The following is a 19,143-nucleotide window of genomic DNA, read 5'->3' as shown; positions in this document are numbered from 1 at the left end:
AGATTCCGGGGAATGGGATTGGGATGAGGCAGTAACCTCAGGGAGTCATTGAAAAATCCAGTAAAAGGCTTGTCACCCTCGATGGCAAAAATGACAATTCTGTTCACTCTGCTGATTCAATACCAACACTTATGGGGGGGTTGGGGTGGTGGGGGGGGGGGGGGGGGCTGTGGGGGGAAGTAGCAGCTCCGACTGTTGGGGGGGGAAGGCGCCAATGATCGGGGGTGCGGAGTCAGAGTGAACGCTGGCTTCAATCGGTGGTGGGGGGGGGGGGGGGGGGGGGGCGGCACCGTGGCACAGTGGTTGGCACTGCTACCTCGCACCGCCAGGCACCCGGGTTCGATTCCCAGCTTGGGATCAAAGGTGAGCTAGCTGGATGGGTACAGAACTGGCTTGGCCATAGAAGACAGAGGGTAGCAGTGCAGGGGTCTTTTTCCAGCTGGAGGTCTGTGACTAGTGGTGTTCACAGTAAGAAGTCTCACAACACCAGGTTAAAGTCCAACCAATTTATTTGATCGTAAACTCACAAGCTTGTGAGTTTACTATCAAATAAATTGGTTAGATTTTGACCTGGTGTTGTGAGACTTCTTACTGTGTTTACCCCAGTCCAACGCTGGCATCTCCACATCATGACTAGTGGTGTTCCGCAGGGCTCTGTACTGGGACCTCTGCTGTTTGTGATATATATATATAAATGATTTGGAAGAAGATGTAGCTGGTCCGATTAGTAAGTTTGCGGACGACACAAAGATTGTTGGAGTTGTGGATAGTGATGAACATTGTCAGAGATTACAGCAGGATTATAGGCTGGAAAATTGGGCGGAGAAATGGCAGATGGAATTTAATCCAGATAAATGCGAAGTGATGCATCTAATGCAGGGTGGAAATATACAATAAATGGCAAAACTATCAGGAGTATAGACACACAGGGGGATCTGGGTGTGCAAGTCCACAGATCCTTAAAGATGGGAACATAGGTGGAAAAAGTAGTGAAGAAGGCATATGGCATGCTTGCCTTTATTGGATGGGGTACAGAGTATAAAAGTTAGCGTATGATGTTGCAGTTATATAGAACGTTGGTTAGGCCAAATTTGGAATATTCCAGTTCTGGTCGCCACACTACCAGAAGGATGTAGAGGCTTTGGAGAGAGTGCAGAAAAGCTTTACCAGGATGTTGCCTGGTATGGAGGGTATTAGCTATGAGGTGAGACTGAGTAAACCAGGGTTGTTCTCCCTAGAAAGACGGAGGCTGAGGAGCGACCTAATAGAAGTTTATAAAATTATAAAGGGCATAGATAGGGTGAACAGTTGGGGGCTTTTTCCCAGGTCAGAAATGACAAACACATGGGGTCACAAGTTCAAGGTGAGGTGGGCAAGGTTCAATACAGATATGCAGGGGACATATTTTACACAGAGGGTGGTGGGGGCCTGGAATGCATTGCCAAGCAGGGTGGTTGAGGCGGACATGCTGGGATCATTTAAGACTTATTTAGATAGCCACATGACCTGACTGGGAATAGAGAGATACAAACGGATGGTCTAGTTAGGAACACATGTTCGGTGCAGGCTTGGAGGCTCAAAGGGCCTGTTCCTGCGCTGTACTGTTCTTTGTTCATTGTGCAGAGTCTGCACGTTCTCCCCATGTCTGCGTGGGTTTCCTCCCACATCCAAAAGACATGCAGATAGATTCACTGGCCACGCTAATTTCTCCCTCAGTGTACCTGAACAGGCACCGAAGTGTGGCGACTAGGGGATTTTCACTGCAGTGTTAATGTAAGCCTATTTGTGACACGAATAAAGAAAGAAAGATAGCACCCTGATCTCAGTGCGGCCGAGCTTTGCCAGTGTGTTGAGGCCCTGTCTCCTCCCACTGCACAGTGGTGTGAAATATGCTCCTTTGATGTTTTTGGCAGAGTGTGGGAGAATCCGGAGAAAGAGATTGGCTTCCTCTCCAGATTCCAGCACACTCACTCAGAAAAACTGCAGAAAGATTGCAGTACCGAACACACCCAAAAATGGAACACTCTCGTTTTCATGCTCTTAGAATCACAGAATCCCTACAGTGCAGAAGGAGACCAATCATCTACACTCATCACAATCCCACCCTATCCCCCGTTACCCCATGTATTTACCCTGCTAGTTCCCCTGACACTAAGGGGCAATTTAGCACGGCGAATATTCCTATCCCAGACTGTGGGAGACCTGGAGGGAACCCACGCAGACACGGGGAGAATGTGCAGACTCCACAGTCACCCAGGCCGGGAGTCAAACCTGAGTCCCTGGTGCTGTGAGGCAGCAGTGCTAACCATTGTGCCACCGTACCACCTGTGACACTGAGACGCCGATCTCACAAAAATAATTCTAAAGGTACAATCACCCGGCTGCAGTCTGCAGGGGGTGCCATTGTGCAGGTGCCCTGACTTCCCAGTGAACTGGGAGACCTCCTGCCACCCCCCTCTCCATGGACATCACCCCCGCCTCCCCCAGTATTCATGATGTGGAGTCCTGGAATCCTGGTGTTGTCAGACTTCTTACTGTGTTTCCCCCACTATTGGCAGCAGTGTAACCTCTCCCCATGGCAACACGGGTCACAGGCATCAGCTCATCATGACCCTCCCAAAGAGCTGCCTGTCACCATCCTCTCCATGGCCCACCCTACGTGCCCCCCTATTGCCAGTCTATCCCCATTTGCCGTGCACCCCCTTTGCCAATCACCCCCCCCATCTGCTGATCACGCCCCCAAAACCCTCCCCCTCCCCCTCCCCCTCTGGTCTGACTTTATAGAGCTTCCCCCCCCCCCCCACAGTGCCACACCACCACCCCCCCCCCCCACCCCCAAACCCAGGGCTCCTTCTTTTCCTTCCCCTCCTGCAGGGCTCCCCCACCATTGCCCCACCTTCACTTAGGCTCCACCCCCACAGGCCCCATCCCCTCGGCCCTGCCCTGGCACTGTTATGGTGCTCATGATGTGGAGATGCCGGCGTTGGACTGGGGTAAACACAGTAAGAAGTCTCACAACGCCAGGTTAGAGTCCAATAAGTTTATTTGATAGTAAACCCACAAGCTTTCGGAAACAGTGTTCCTTCGCCAGGTGTGTGGAAGGTTCCGAGGGACACCGTTTCCGAAAGCTTGTGAGTTTACTATCAAATAAACTGGTTGGACTTAAACCTGGTGTTGTGAGACTTCTTACTGTTATGGTGGCCAGTGGGCACTGCCCAGCCATGTCCCGGGCACCCAGGGTCTTCAATGGCCTCCGATCCCCTGGTGTGGTCATCACTGTGATTCTTGCCAGTGTGAGGTCCGACCAGCGAGGAGCTCACTGTCGGTGAGGACATAAACAGCTTTGCTGAATGCATTAATGTCAGGTGAATCATGACTTTAATATGCAAATCAGCTTCATGCCCCTTTTGGGTGCAAAGCCTATCCCTCCGGTGAAACAGTGCTGGTAACTCTCTGCGCTGTGTGAAACTGGGCACAAGCCCATCTTCTCACTTTGCAGACAATCTTCGCACCTTGCCATGCTGACCGACAGGCGGGACGAGGTTGTGAGATCGGACCCGCAGAAAGTTTTTGGGAAGATTCCATCCGTAGAATTTTACAGCATGGAAAGAGGCCATTCAGCCCATCATGTCCATGCTAGCCATCCAACACCTAATCCCATTTTCTAGTGTTTCGCCCGTAGCCTTGTATATGTTGGCATTTCAAGTGCGCGTTTAACGCTTCTTAAATGTAGTGAAGGTTCCCGCTTCTACCACCCTTTCAGGCAATGAATTTCAGATTCCCACCACCCTCCTCACATCTCCTATACATGTCCTGCCCCTTAAATCTGTGCCTATTGATTATTGAACCCTCAGCTAAGGGGATAACTTCCTTCCTGTCCACCCTATCTATGCCCCTCATAATTTTATACACATCAGTCAGGACCGCCCTCAGCTTTCTCTGCTCCAAGGAAAACAACCTCAGCCTAACCAGTCTCTCTTAATGTTTGAAACACCCCAGCCCAGGTAATATCCTGCTGTATCTCCTCTGCACCTCCTCTAGCGCAATCACATTCTTCCAAAAGTGCGATCAGAACTGCATACAATATTCTAGTTGTGGCCTAACCAGTGTTTTATACATAACCTCCTTGCTCTTATATTCAATGCCTCAGCAAGTATCCCATCTACCTTCTTATCCATCTTATGTACCTGTCCTGTGCTCTTCAGAGATCTATGGACAGGCACACCTCTGATTCCTAAAATCCTGTCATTTATTGTGTTTCCTTTGCCTGAATAGTCCTCCCTAATTTCATCACCTCACCCTTTTCAGGTTTAAATTCTGTTTGACGTTGTCCTGCCCATCCGACCATCCCATCTATATTTTTTTTATTCATTCATGGGACATGGGCATCGCTGGCTGGCCAGCATTTATTGCCCATCCCCAGTTGCACGCAGGTAGTTGAGAGTCAACCTACACTGCTGTGACTCTTGAGTCACATGAAGGCCAGACCAGGTAAGGATGGCAGATTTCCTTCCCTAAAGGACATTAGCGAACCAGATGGGTTTTTTCCGACAATCGACAATGGTTTCATGGTCATCAGTAGATTCTTAATTCCAGGTATTTTTTATTAAATTCAAATTCTACCATTTGCCATGGTAGGATTTGAACCTGAGTCCCCAGAACCTGAGCTGAGTTTCTGGATTAATAATCTAGCGATAATATCACTAGGCCATCACCTCCACATATTGTCCTGTAATCTAAGGCTTTGCTCCTTACTATTTACCATGTTATTATTTGGGAAAACTGACTGCAGACAAAGGTTTCAAGGATGCTATGAAGAAGTTCCTCTCTGAGCCACACTGATTATTAGTGGGAAACAGATCGTGCTAAAATAAAAGCAAATTACTGCGGATGTTGGAATCTGAAACCAAAACAGAAAATGCTGGAAAATCTCAACGGGTCTGGCAGCATCTGTGAGGAGAGAAAAGAGCTGATGTTTCAAGTCCTGATGACCCTTTGTCAAAGCAGCTTTAACAAACGATCACCTAGACTCGAAACATCGGCTCTTTTCTCTCCTTACAGATGCTGCCAGACCCGCTGAGATTTTCCAGCATTTTCTCTATTGGCCCTGGATTGTGCTGCCTGGAGATGCTACATTGGGAGTGTTACAATCACCTTTGAGACTGAGCAAAAATCCAGCATGGAAGAGGAGGGAAGAAGAAGGAAATTGCCCCAAGCAGCGACTGTACCCGCTGTACATTGCCAGTAAGACATAACTGGATGTGGTCACCATTATGGGCGTAGATTTAGAAAGGAGAAACCTGCAGTGTTGGTTTGTATGCACAGAATCTCAAAATACAGGAGAGTTATATGAGTGGGACACAGAATAATTGTTTATATCTTTAGAATAACAGCAACTGACATTCGTATCGCACCTTCACAATCCATAATCCAAACAGTTCCAATTATCAAAGACAGAAATAGATGGAAGAGCACTTTAAGAGAGGCCCTCCCCACTCCACATTACACCCCCTGTCCCCAGCCTATTACCCCTGCCTTCCCCCATTACCGTCTGCCTTCCCTCTCCCCACTACCCCTGCCTTCCCCCTTCCCAATACTCTGTGCCTCCCCCCAGCCCATTACACCTGCCTCCCCCTCCCTTCCCCATTAACCCCTGCCCCCTTTCCATTGCCCCCGCCTCCCCATTACCCCCTGCCTTCCCTGTCCCTCCATTACCCCCTCTCAATTAACCCCTGCCTTCCCCCCTTTAATCCCTGCCTTCCCCCCTTTAATCCCTGCCTTCCCCCCTCCCTCTTATCCTGCCTTCCCCCTTTCAACATTTTAACCTGTCTTCCCCCTCACTTCATAATCCCCCCAGTCCTTTCCTCCCCATGTTCTTCCTGTCTTCCCTATGTCCGTCTGCCTTCTTCCCTCCCTACGTCCACCCACATTCCCCCTTTCCTACGTTACACCCTGCCTTCTCCCATCCTTACATTATATCCTGCATTCCACCTCTCCCCACATAACCCAACCGCCTTTCCCCTCCCAAGATCCCTCTGCCCTATGTTCCACCCTGCCTTCCCATGTTACCCCTACCCAACTTTGTCCCCACATTTTCCCCTCCCTATGACCCTCCTGCCTTCTCCCCTCATACATCTACATTCCTTCACTTATCCCTACATTCCCTCAGCCTGCCCCCCAACTCCCCCACAGCCACCACCACCCCCATGTCTTTAGGGTAATTGGGGTGTTTCTGTGCTGAGAGATTCAGGTCTATGTCTCATTAAAGCATGGATAATCATGTCAGGAGGTGCATTATCTTGGGGAAAAACACTAATATATGGAGACAATGTGAATTAAAGCATTAGTTATATAATGGTAAACTTGGTGCTATAGAATTAATCTGCATATTGGGTGCAGTTGGGTCCCCTTGGAAAGTCAGTAACCTGCCACGTTTGTCCGCAGTCACTTTAAACATGAATATTGAGGGAAAGCAAAATGAAATTAGTAGAACAAGACCAAAGAAAGCTGGAGCGTGCTAACTATTCGCAATTGCTGTTTAAAAGGAACAGCAGGTATTAGATTCATTCCTAATAAGTTACCTTATTCCAGAGAGTTGTAACTTTCATTTGGAAATAGAGTAAGGGAGATTTTTTTTAATCGTTTATTTATAAATCAACATAAACAAGCTATTTATAGATTCCAAGTTTGATTAATTGGGGCTGAATGAAGGCACTGCTGCCTCACAGCACCAGGGACCCAGGTTCGATTCCCTGCTTGGGTGACTGTCTGTGTGGAGTTTGCACGTTCTCCCCGTGTCTGCGTGAGTTTCCTCCAGGAGCTCCCACATTTCAAAGATGTGTGGGTTAGGGGGATTGGCCATGCTAAATTGACCCTTAGTATCGGGGGACCTAGCAAGGGTAAATGCATGGGGTTATGGGGGATAGAGCATGGGTGAGATTGTGGTCAGTGCAGACTCATTAACTAAATGGCCTCCTTCCGCACTGCATGATTTAATGATTCTATAATGCATGGTTGCAATCACTTAATAAAGGAATTAGTGAGAATGTAAAAGAAGCCCCTAAAATCCAAAAGTTACTCCCTGAAAATTAAGAAATAGCTCTCAGGAAAATCTCAAGAGCCCTTGAAAAGAATTATTTTGACCCCTGACACATACCACCAGTAACAGGAGGATACAGTCCATGGGTAAACAAGACAGATACTCTTGCAGTGAGTTGGCAGAGACCACTCTGTCCTGTCAATCGTACTGGAAATGTCATTTGGAGTCTAATGAATTCAGCATCCTGTAGAAATATAACAACGCTCCTCAATCAACTACTTCCTCATTCCTCGCACTCGTTCTGACACCACAGAACATAGAACATTACAGCGCAGTACAGGCCCTTCAGCCCTCGATGTTGCGCCGACCAGTGGAACCAATCTAATGACCCTCTAACCTAAACTATTCCAATGTTATCCATATGCCGATCCACTGACCATTTGAACACCCTTAAAGTTGGCGAGTCCACAACTGCTGCAGGCAGGGCATTCCACACCCTTACTACCCTCTGAGTAAAGAACCTACCTCTGACATCCCTCCTATAATTACCACCCCTCAATTTAAAGCTATGTCCCCTCATGTTAGCCAACACCATCCGAGGAAAAAGGCTCTCACTATCCACCCTATCTAACCCTCTGATCATCTTGTATGCCTCAATTAGGTCACCTCGTAACCTTCTTCTCTCTAATGAAAATAACCTCAAGTCCCTCAGCCTTTCCTCATAAGACCTTCCCACCATACCAGGCAACATCCTGGTAAACCTCCTCTGCACCCTTTCCAATGTCTCCACATCCTTCTTGTAATGCGGTGACCAGAACTGTACGCAATACTCCAAGTGCGGTCTCACCAGAGTTTTGTGCAGTCGCAACATGACCTCACGGCTCCGAAATTCAATCCCTCTACCAATAAAAGCTAACACACCGTACGCCTTCTTAACAAAAGGCCCCCGCTCCTTACTCCACCTAAAGGGGACCGGGATGCACCTTCTCCATCACTGCCTCCAGATTGTCCCTCCTCCCCTGACTCGGTCTGTGAGTTCCCTGGCACAAGCCCTGTAGTAAAGGCTTGCATCAGGGGACTCAGTCGGGGGGGGGGGCGGGGGGGGCGGGCGCGCGATTGGGAGGCTGTGATGTGGGGGGAGAGGTCTGCCTGTCAGCGAAAGCTCGGCAAGAGGAGAAGTGAGCTGTGGGAGGTTAGGGGAGGGGGTAGGGGGGTGGGGGAAAGAGGGTGGCATCAGAAGATGGAGGAGGGTCAGAGTAAAGTTGTTCTGGTACTTGAGACCAAGATAGATAACTGCGACTGGCCCTCTTAATACTGAGTAGCTCATGTGCTGTTCCCGGAAATATATTTAAAAGATGTATATTTGTGCAATAGATGCTGACGGCACCTTAAATTTCTTGAACCCTTTCCAAGAATGGAATGATGTTGACATTCTCTCTTCTGCTTCCCTCGGCTTTGGCAGGCCAGTTGACACTTTTGACATACACGTTGGCTAACTGTCACTTGATATGCTTCCAAACTGATCATTTGTGTTACTCATCACTGCTTGGCTGTTTGCAAATTGAGCAGAAACTGATAGATCACAGCTGCACCGAACTGTGAAGCTGCTACTGGAAGTAACAAAACTCCCACCACCATTCCCAACCCCCACAACTGCATTTGGACCGCTCTCTCTATCACAGTCTAAGGTTTCCAACCCTCTTGGGATGGGCCAGGAGACTGGAATCATTCTCAAACTCCTGGTGACTATTAAAGCAGTCCAGGATAAGACTGCGTAAAATGATAGGAGTAGGAAACCCCATTAATCAAAGAACAAAGAACTACACAGCACGGGAAACAGGCCCTTCGGCCCAACGAGCCCGCGCCACCATTTTAACATTGTGAGTTCCTTCTTCCACCCATGACCCTTGTCTGCACTTATGGCACTCCACATTGGAAACCAGATTGAGGGGAGGCTAATTTAGGGACAATTTGTTACACCAATCAGCCTAAGAGCACATCTTTGGGGTGTGGGAGGAAACCGGAGCACCCGGAGAAAACCCACGCAAGCACGGGGAGAATGCGCAAACTCCCACAGACACCGGCCCAAATCCATGTATCTGCACAGCAAACAGTGATAGTCACTGAGCTGTCGTGGTGCCCAGCATCTGGTCCAGTTTAAGCGTACGCTATCAACGTGAAGCACTAGGTTACTCTCAAAACATCCAAGAGCAGCCCTCGCACGACCCATTAATCGATCAAGTCCCAGCAGCTCATGTAACTGAACAGCAGCACTCCTGCACAGGAGGTGTTTACATCAGAACCGGCCTATCAGAGATGGGGCTGGGGATGAGGTTGAGGATGTGGGGTGGGAGGTTGACATGGAGGGTAGGATCCCAGATTATCCTTTGGGCCCTTGGTTCATTTCCGCTCCACCAGTCCCATAAAAATAATTTGACTTCTTTCATATATTCATAAGTTCATAAGATATAGAAGCACAATGAGGCCATTTGGCCCATCGAGTCCGCTCCGCCATTCGATCACGGTTGATATTCTCCTCATTCCCATTTTCTTGCCTTCTCCCCATGACCCTTCAACCCACTACCAATTAAAAATCTAACTCCTCCTTAAATTTACTCACTGTCCCAGCATCCACCACACTTTGGGGTAGTGAATTTCACACATTCACAACTCTTTGGGAGAAGTAGTTTCTCCTCAACTCTGTTTTAAATTTGCTACCCCTTATCCTACGCCCTCGTACTAGAATGTAGGCATTGTACTGTAGGGATTCTATGATAACTTAGGAGCCTTTTGAAAATTGTGGGTCCTGATTCTAGAATTTCTGACCCCATTCTTGGGACTGTCTGAGATTCAGAAAGGTCTTCTAAAGATCTGGGCTGATTCCTGCCAAAAACCATTACCCCGCACTCTCGAACGGACAGATGACACAAAGGTTGGTGGAACTGCAGACAGCGATGAGGACTGTTAGAAGATACAACAGGATATAGATCATTGGAGAATTGGGCGGAGAGATGGCAGATGGAATTTAATGTGAGGTAATGCATTTTGGAAGGTCTACTACAGATAGGAACTATACAGTAAATGGCAGAACCCTTAAGAGTAGAATCTTAAGAGTAGAGGGATCTGGGTGTTCAGGTACACAGGTCACTGAAAATGGCAACGCAGGTGGAGAAGGCAGTCAACAAGGCATATGGTATGCTTGCCTTCATCAGCTGGGGCATTGAGTTTAAAAATTGGCAAGTTATGTTGCAGCTTTATAGAACCGCACTTGGAATATAGTGTTCAATTCTGGTCGCCACACTTCCAGAAGGATGTAGAGGCTTTGGAGAGGGCACAGAAGAGATTTATCAGGATTTGCCTGGTATGGAGGGCATTAGTTATGAGGAGAGGTTGGAGAAACTTGGTTTGTTCTCACAGGAACGACGGAAGTTGAGGGGCGACCTGATAGAAGTCTACAAGATTATGAGGGTCATTGACAGAGTGGATAGTCAGAAGCTTTTTCCAAGGATGGAAGAGTCAATTGCTTGGGGGCATAGGTTTAAGGTGCGAGGGGCAAGGTTTAAAGGAGATGTATGAGGCAACATTTTTACACAGAGGGTAGTGGGTACCTGGAACTCACTGCCAGGGAAGGTAGTGGAAGCAGGTACGATAGTCACTTTGAAGGGGTGCCTTGACAAATACATGAACAGAATGGGAATAGAGGGATATGGTCCCCAGAAAAGTAGGAGGCTTTAGTTTAATGGGCAGCATGGTCGGTGCAGGCTTGGAGGGCCGAAGGCCCTGTTCCTGTACTGTTCTACTCTTCTGAAACTTTCATGGAGTTGAGTCAGGTTTTAAAAAGTTGTGGTTTATGGCCCCTCAGAGGAATCCTGATCCCTACTCTGCAACCGCAGCCACAATTGTTTTTTAAAATTAATTCATGGGATGTGGGTGTCGCTGGCTGGGCCAGCACTTATTGCTCATTCTTAATCGCTCTTGAGAAGGCAGCAGTGAGCTGCCTTCTTGAACTGGGGCGACACGGTAGCACAGCGGTTAGCACTGCTGCTTCACAGCTCCAGGGACCTGGGTTCGATTCCCGGCTCGGGTCACTGTCTGTGTGGAGTTTGCACATTCTCCTCATGCCTGCGTGGGTTTCCTCCGGGTGCTCCGGTTTCCTCCCACAGTCCAAAGACGTGCGGGTTAGGTTGATTGGCCATGCTAAAATTGCCCCTTAGTGTACTAGGATGCTTAGGTTAGAGGGATTAGTGGGTAAAATATGTAGGGATATGGGGGTAGGGCCTGGGTGGGATTGTGGTCGGTGCAGACTCAATGGGCTGAAGGGCCTCTTTCTGCACTGTAGGGTTCTATGATTCTACTTCTGAAGTCCCTGTGCTGTTGGTATACCCACAGGGACTGTTAGTGAAGGAGTTCAGGATTTTGACTTAGCAACAATGAAGGAACTGAAATATATTTCCAAGTTCGGAAGGTGAGTGACTTGGAGGGGAACCTCCAGGTGATGGTACTCCCAGATATCTGTTGCCCTTGTCTTTCTAGATGGTAGCAATCATGGGTTTGAAGGAACCTCGGTGAGTTCTGGCAGTGCACCTTGTGGGTGGTACACACTGTTGTTACTGTTAGTGGAGGGAGTGAATGCTTGTGGAAGGAGTAGCAATTAAATAGCTGCCCATGTCCTGGACAGTGTTGAGCTTCTTGAGGGTTGTTAGAGCTGCACTCATCCAGGCAACAGGGGGAAATGTGCGGCAGGTCACATGTGCTGTCAGCGCACCTTGGAATTGCAAATATTACAGCGCTGGCAGCATCAGATTAACACGTTTTACTAAAGGAAAGCAGCTTCTTTATAATGTTTGCAATTGCAGCTCCCCTGCAGTTTCTGAATCCCTCTGCAGCCTCTTCCCCTGAATCTGGGTCTGTCACCCAGACCAAGCCGTGGAGCTGCGAGCTGAATGGTGGCTGTCACGAGTTGGATCAGGGCTTCTCCCCGTCCCGATCCATGAAACTGCCGGGAGGCCCTGGGCCTGCCTGTACTGCTTGTCTGCTACGGGGCTTAGAAACTGGGTGAATGGCTTCAGGGTCCAAATATGATCCAACCAACATAGTGTTTTCTGTGAATTGCATGACTGACTTGTATGCATGCGCAGACAGCTAACAGTCCCCCTCTTGTGTTGGTAAAACACACATTGTAAAAATAAAATTATTTCATTACAAGGTAATAAAAGTGTCAATCATCAAGACCCTTAAAAGTAACAGTAACAGTAACAACAAACTCCTGAAATTACTTAACATTTTATGAATAAACATGATGAAATTGACTGCAGGGAATAGACAGTCAGAGCTGCCAATCAAATAATATTTTCCCTGAGGCACTGCTGTTTCAACAAAAGTAGTGGATGTCTGGGCTCTCAGCCAGGTATTACATAATTTCACACTTCCTTGCACTCAATTTCTTCCGCCCATTTCATCAACCTGTCAATGTCCTTCTAAAATCTGTTACCATCCTCTCCACTTCCTAGATTTCTAAGGTTTGTGCCATGTACAAACTGTAAAGCTGTGTCCTCTATACCTGTGTCTAGGTTATTGTCATATGTCAACAAGAGCAATGGCTGCAAGGTTGATCCTGGGAGTAACACCTTTATATTTCCCTCCAATCTAAAAATCAATCTTTCAGCATTGCTCCTTTAATCCCACGAGCTTCGGTTTTGAGCTAAAATACTAACTGGAGTCCAAATATATTCCTCTGAAACTGGTGAGGGATTTCAAAATGGCACTGTTCACATTGGCAGTGTTAAAGAAGCACTTCATTCTGCTGTTCTTCAGTCACTGTGAATGCTTCCTCTTTTTAAACAGTATTAGCTGGTATGAAATTTTCCTGTGTTTGTATGCATTACACCTTGGAAGTAATATTTCCATTAAGACACAAACATTAAATAGTAAATATTGCTGCAGTGAGATTACACTGAAGATGTATTGATGTAAATCCATTTCAATGAGAATGAGGTGACCTTCCCACCCTCGTGGTGTCACTTAGACAAGTGCTGAAGTGAATGGTTGGGTTGGTGAGTGAGCTAATGAGGTGAAACCTCAAGCCTCTCTCTTCTCCACTCCCTTTTATTATGTCCAATTATTCCCAACTCCTCAGATTCACTCAAAGGGCCTGTTTGAGATTCTCACTGTCCCTACAGTGTTTCAGTGGTGTAGTGTTAATCACATTCATCTCACACGCAAAAGGTCCCTGGCTCGAAATCGGGCAGAAATATTTCCATATGAAAGGGCCTTTTTCCAACCTGTATCCATTAGGGTGGCACGGTAGCACAGTGGGTTAGCACTGCTGCTTCACAGCTCCAGGGACCTGGGTTCGATTCCCGGCTCGGCTCACTGTCTGTGTGGGGTTAGCACATTCTCCTCGTGTCTGAGTGGGTTTTCTCCAAAGATGTGCGGGTTAGGTTGATTGGCCATGCTAAAATTGCCTCTTAGTGTCTTGGGATGTGTAGGTTAGAGGGATTAGCAGGGATATGGGGATAGGGCCCGGGTGGGATTATGGTCGGTGCAGACTCGATGGGCTGAAGGGCCTGTTTCAGCACTGTAGGGTTCTATGATCTATTCCCTTCAGAAATGGGATACACCATTCAGAATGTGCCAAAGTCAAACACAGTAAAAGAGGTACTGATTGTATCAGTGTCAAACATACATTAAATGCAAAGAATTACAGATAAGCAAATACAGCATCAATGTATAAGTTACCTTTATCTGCTTCATCCTACTTTCGACCTCTTTCATCCTCAGGGAATTAAGATTTTGTTTTCCCGATCCATCCTCTCGTATGAATATATTTCGAATGCTCCCAAACTAGCTCCTCTTTAAACACAGCCAATCTGTTTTGCTTCCAGTTGATGCCAATTTACCTGCGGCAGATTTGTTCTTGGTTAACTGAAATGCATTCACAATTTTTACTAATTAATTATCTTTTACTTTGTATTGCTCCTTTTTTCTTTTCCACACCCTCCGTGGTCATCTGTCCCCTAAACATTCTCCAACTGACTCTTGATCCTTTTGACCTACACCATTCCCCGGATTCTTATGGGGATGGAAACATTGATCTGGAAAATTCTTCTGAGTGCATTTCAGAAATGCTCTCTCTTTACACCATTCCTGTCCCAGCCTATATTAAGATAATGGACTTTTCCAATCATCGCTACTCTACAGTTTTGTACCTTTGGTGAGTACCCTGTAAATGTGTTCCTCATTAGACAGCAGCCTGTACACCCAGTAGTACCTCCACTGTTTCTTCACTCCATGCAGATGGATTCAATCCTTGAATTCTTGAGGATATTCTCTCCCTGAAAAGTTGAATCCATCATGCTGCCCTTCTTTGTGCCTTCCCAAGTACAAGTTGTCTCCAGTGACATTTAGGAACTATGCTGGTGTTTCCTGAGGCAGGTTATATTTAATGTTGGCAAGTGTGAGGTGGTCCACTTTGGTCGGAATAATGGTAGGAAGGACTATTACTTATGTGGCGAAAAACTGCAGCAGGCGACGGTGCAGAGGGACCTCGGGGTCCTTGTGCATGAGTCGCAAAAACCCAGCTTGCAGGTGCAGCAGGTGGTCAGGAAGGCTAATGGGATGCTGGCCTTCATAGCGAGGGGGATTGAATATAAAAGTAGGGAGGTCTTGCTGCAGCTGTATAGGGCATTGGTGAGGCCGCAGCTGGAGTACTGTGTGCAGTTTTGGGCGCCGCACCTGCGCAAGGATATTTTGGCCCTGGAGGGAGTGCAGAGGAGGTTTACTCGGCTGATACCTGAGTTGAGGGGATTGAGCTATGAGGAGAGGCTGAATAAACTAGGCTTGTACTCGTTAAGAGTTTAGAAGAATGAGGGGAGATCTCATTGAGACGTATTTGGTGGTTATTTTCCAGACGTCGCTGGATTCCGGGGAAGTGCCGGAAGATTGGAAAACGGCTAATGTTACGCCGTTGTTTAAGAAGGGTGCCAGGCAAAAGGCGGGGAATTATAGGCCGGTTAGTTTAACGTCTGTGGTAGGTAAAATGTTAGAATCAGTCATTAAGGAGGAAATTGCGAGGCATCTTGAAGGGAATTGCTTGATAGGGCAGACGCAACACGGTTTCATTAAAGGGAAGTCGTGTCTGACAAATTTACTGGAGTTCTATGAGGATGTGTCTAGGGCGGTGGATAGAGGAGAGCCGGTGGATGTGGTCTTTCTGGATTTTCAGAAGGCGTTTGATAAGGTACCTCACAAGAGGTTACTGCAGAAGGTCAGAGGACATGGAGTTGGGGGTAGGGTGTTAGCGTGGATAGAGGATTGGTTGTCAAATAGGAGGCAGAGAGTGGGGGTCAATGGGTGCTATTCGGATTGGCGGTTGGTGACTAGTGGGGTGCCCCAGGGGTCGGTGCTGGGGCCTCAGCTATTTACCATTTATATAGATGATCTGGAGGAGGGAACCGAGTGTAGGGTGTCGAAATTTGCTGATGACACCAAGATTGGGGGAACGGCAAATTGTGCGGAGGGTGTGGAGAGTCTGCAGAAGGATCTAGATAGGCTGGGCGAATGGGCCAGGAAATGGCAAATGGAATTTAATGTTGGCAAGTGTGAGGTGGTCCACTTTGGTAGGAAGAATGGTAGGAAGGACTATTACTTACGTGGCGAAAAACTGCAGCAGGCGACGGTGCAGAGGGACCTCGGGGTCCTTGTGCAGGAGTCGCAAAAACCCAGCCTGCAGGTGCAGCAGGTGGTCAGGAAGGCGAATGGGATGCTGGCCTTCATAGCGAGGGGGATTGAATATAAAAGTAGGGAGGTCTTGCTGCAGCTGTATAGGGCATTGGTGAGGCCGCAGCTGGAGTACTGTGTGCAGTTTTGGGCGCCGCACCTGCGCAAGGATATTTTGGCCTTGGAGGGAGTGCAGAGGAGGTTTACTAGGCTGATACCGGAGTTGAGGGGGTTGAGCTATGAGGAGAGGCTGAATAAACTAGGCTTGTACTCGTTAGAGTTTAGAAGAATGAGGGGAGATCTCATTGAGACGTATAAGATGATGAATGGGATGGATAGGATAGAGGTGGAGAGACTCTTCCCGCTCAAAAAAGACAGTAGGACTAGGGGGCACAGCCTCAAGATAAAGGGGGGGCGGTTTAGAACGGAGTTGAGGAGGAACTTCTTCACTCAAAGGGTGGTGAATCTCTGGAATTCTCTGCCCGTTGAAGTGGTGGAGGCTGCCTCGCTAAATATTTTTAAGAAGCGGGTTGATGGGTTTTTGATAAGAGAGGGGATTAAGGGTTATGGGGAGAGGGCGGGAAAGTGGAACTGAGCCACGACAGATCAGCCATGATCTTATTGAATGGCGGGGCAGGCTCGAAGGGCCAGATGGCCTACTCCTGCTCCTATTTCTTATGTTCTTATGTTCTTATAAGATGATGAATGGGATGGATAGGATAGAGGTGGAGAGACTCTTCCCGCTCAAAAAAGACAGTAGGACTAGGGGGCACAGCCTCAAGATAAAGGGGAGGCGGTTTAGAACGGAGTTGAGGAGGAACTTCTTCACTCAAAGGGTGGTGAATCTCTGGAATTCTCTGCCCGTTGAAGTGGTGGAGGCTGCCTCGCTAAATATTTTTAAGAAGCGGGTTGATGGGTTCTTGATAAGAGAGGGGATTAAGGGTTATGGGGAGAGGGCGGGAAAGTGGAACTGAGCCACAACAGATCAGCCATGATCTTATTGAATGGCGGGGCAGGCTCGAAGGGCTAGATGGCCTACTCCTGCTCCTATTTCTTATGTTCTTATGTTCTTATTCCCACAGCATTATATCCCCAAGGCAGCTCACCAACCTTATTAACCTTGTTTCATGCATTCGCAAACAGGCCCTGCAAACCTCAATTTAGATTTTTACATAAGAACATAAGAAAAAGGAGCAGGAGTAGGCCATCTAGCCCTTCGAGCCTGCCCCGCCATTCAATAAGATCATGGTTGATCTGAAGTGGATCAGTTCCACTTTCCCACTTTCTCCCCATAACCCTTAATTCCCCTGTCTGTCAGAAACCTATCTACTTGTGACTTAAATATATTTAGCGAGGTAGCCTCCACCACATCAACGGGCAGAGAATTCCAGAGATTCACCAACCTTTGAGTGAAGAAGTTCCTCCTCAACTCTGATCTAAACTGCCCCCCGTCCTTATTTTGAGACTGTGTCCTCTAGTCCTGTTATTGCCCTCTAGTTCTGAGTCTCTGGAACTCTCTTCTTCAAAAGGCAGTGCAAGCAGAGTCTTTGAACATTTTAAGGCTGAGTAAGATAGGTTTGTGATTAACAAGGGGGTGAAAGATTATTGGGGTAGACAGGAACGTGAGGTTGAGGTTACAATCAAATCAGCCATGATCTCACTGAATGGCGGAGCAGGGTTGAGGGGCCGGGTAGCCTACTCCTGCTCCTAATTTGTATGTCTGGCAGTCACCCATTCCCTCTCTGCCTGCAAACCTTTAAGCTCCGAGTTGACCAAATCCAACAACTTAGGCCTTTAACACAATGCAACGTCCCAAGGTGTGTGACAGGAACGTTGGGTAAAATAAGGTATGACACAGGTTTGGAAGTCAAAACAACTAACTAATTTAAAATGACAAAGATTAGAATATCAAGGCCCAATCTCATAGACACAATGAATAAACTCTTACATGAATCAAAATACTGCGGAAGCAGAAAATCTGAAATAAATACAAAGTGCTGGAAAATTCTCAGCAGCTCTGGCATCCCCTGTGTACAGAGTGAAGGTTTGAGTTGAATATGACCCATTTCTCAGAAAACCTGAAGTGTTTATTGCCTGTTCTGCCATTCTACAAGATCAGGGCAGATCTCACTGAGGCCTCAACTCCACTTTCCAGTCTGACCTCGATAACCTTTGACTCCCTTGTCTGTCAAAGGTGTTGTGGTTTGCAGTTCTACCTCTGGGTCAAAGGCCCTGAGTTCAATTGCCACTTCAGGACCTGGTTGCTGTGGAATCAGAGAAATCTTACAGTGCAGAAGGAGGCCATTTGGCCCATCAAGTCTGCACTGACTTTCTGGCATAGTATGCTACCCACGCTCTTTCCCACACACTTACTATGGCTAATTCATCTAACCTACACATCTAACCTGCACTCCAAGGGAAATTTAGCATAGCGAATCCACCTAACGTGCACATCTTTAAAGTTTATTTGTCACAAATAGGCTGATATTAATGCTTAATGAAGTTGCTGTGAAAATCCTCTAGTCGCCACGATCCGGTGCCTGTTCGGATATACTGAGGGTGAACTTAACACCTAATCAGCACATCTTTCAGACTGTGGGAGGAAACCCATGGAGACATGAGGAGAATGTGCAAACTCCACACAGACAGTAACCCGAGCCGGGAATTGAACCCAGGTCCCTGGCACTGTGAAGCAGTAGGGTTAACATAGAACATAGAACACTACAGCACAAACAGGCCTTTCGGCCCACGAGTTGCGCCGATCACATCAACACCTATCTATAACCCCCAATCCCATAAAACCCCATATACTCATCCAGAAGTCTTTTAAAAGACCCCAGCAAGTTCGCCTCCACCACCACTGATGGCAGCCAATTCCATTCACTCACCACCCTCTGAGTGAAAAACTTACCCCTAACATCACTTCTGTACTTTCCTCCCCGCACCTTAAACCTGTGTCCTCTCGTAGCGACCATTTCAACCCGGGGAAATAGCCTCTGAGAATCCACCCTATCTATTCCTCTCAACATTTTATAAACCTCTATCAGGTCGCCTCTCAACCTACGTCTCTCCAGGGAAAAGAGACCCAGTTCCCTCAACCTAACTTCATAAGGCATGCCTCCCAGTCCAGGTAACATCCTTGTAAATCTCCTCTGTACCCTTTCAATAGCTTCTACGTCTTTCCTATAGTGAGGCGATCAGAACTCCGCACAGTACTCCAAATGAGGCCTGACAAGGGTCCTATAAAGTTGCAGCATTACCTCCCAACTCCTAAACTCAATCCCTCGATTTATGAAGGCCAGTACACCATACGCCTTCTTGACCACCTCTTCCACCTGCGAGGCCGATTTAAGAGTCCTGTGGACCCGGACCCCAAGATCCTTCTG

This window comes from Carcharhinus amblyrhynchos, chromosome 19, assembly GCF_965287045.1.
Source record: "Carcharhinus amblyrhynchos chromosome 19, sCarAmb.v2.hapA, whole genome shotgun sequence".
In the NCBI taxonomy this organism is placed as follows: domain Eukaryota; kingdom Metazoa; phylum Chordata; class Chondrichthyes; order Carcharhiniformes; family Carcharhinidae; genus Carcharhinus; species Carcharhinus amblyrhynchos.
This window is presented reverse-complemented; position numbering follows the sequence as displayed.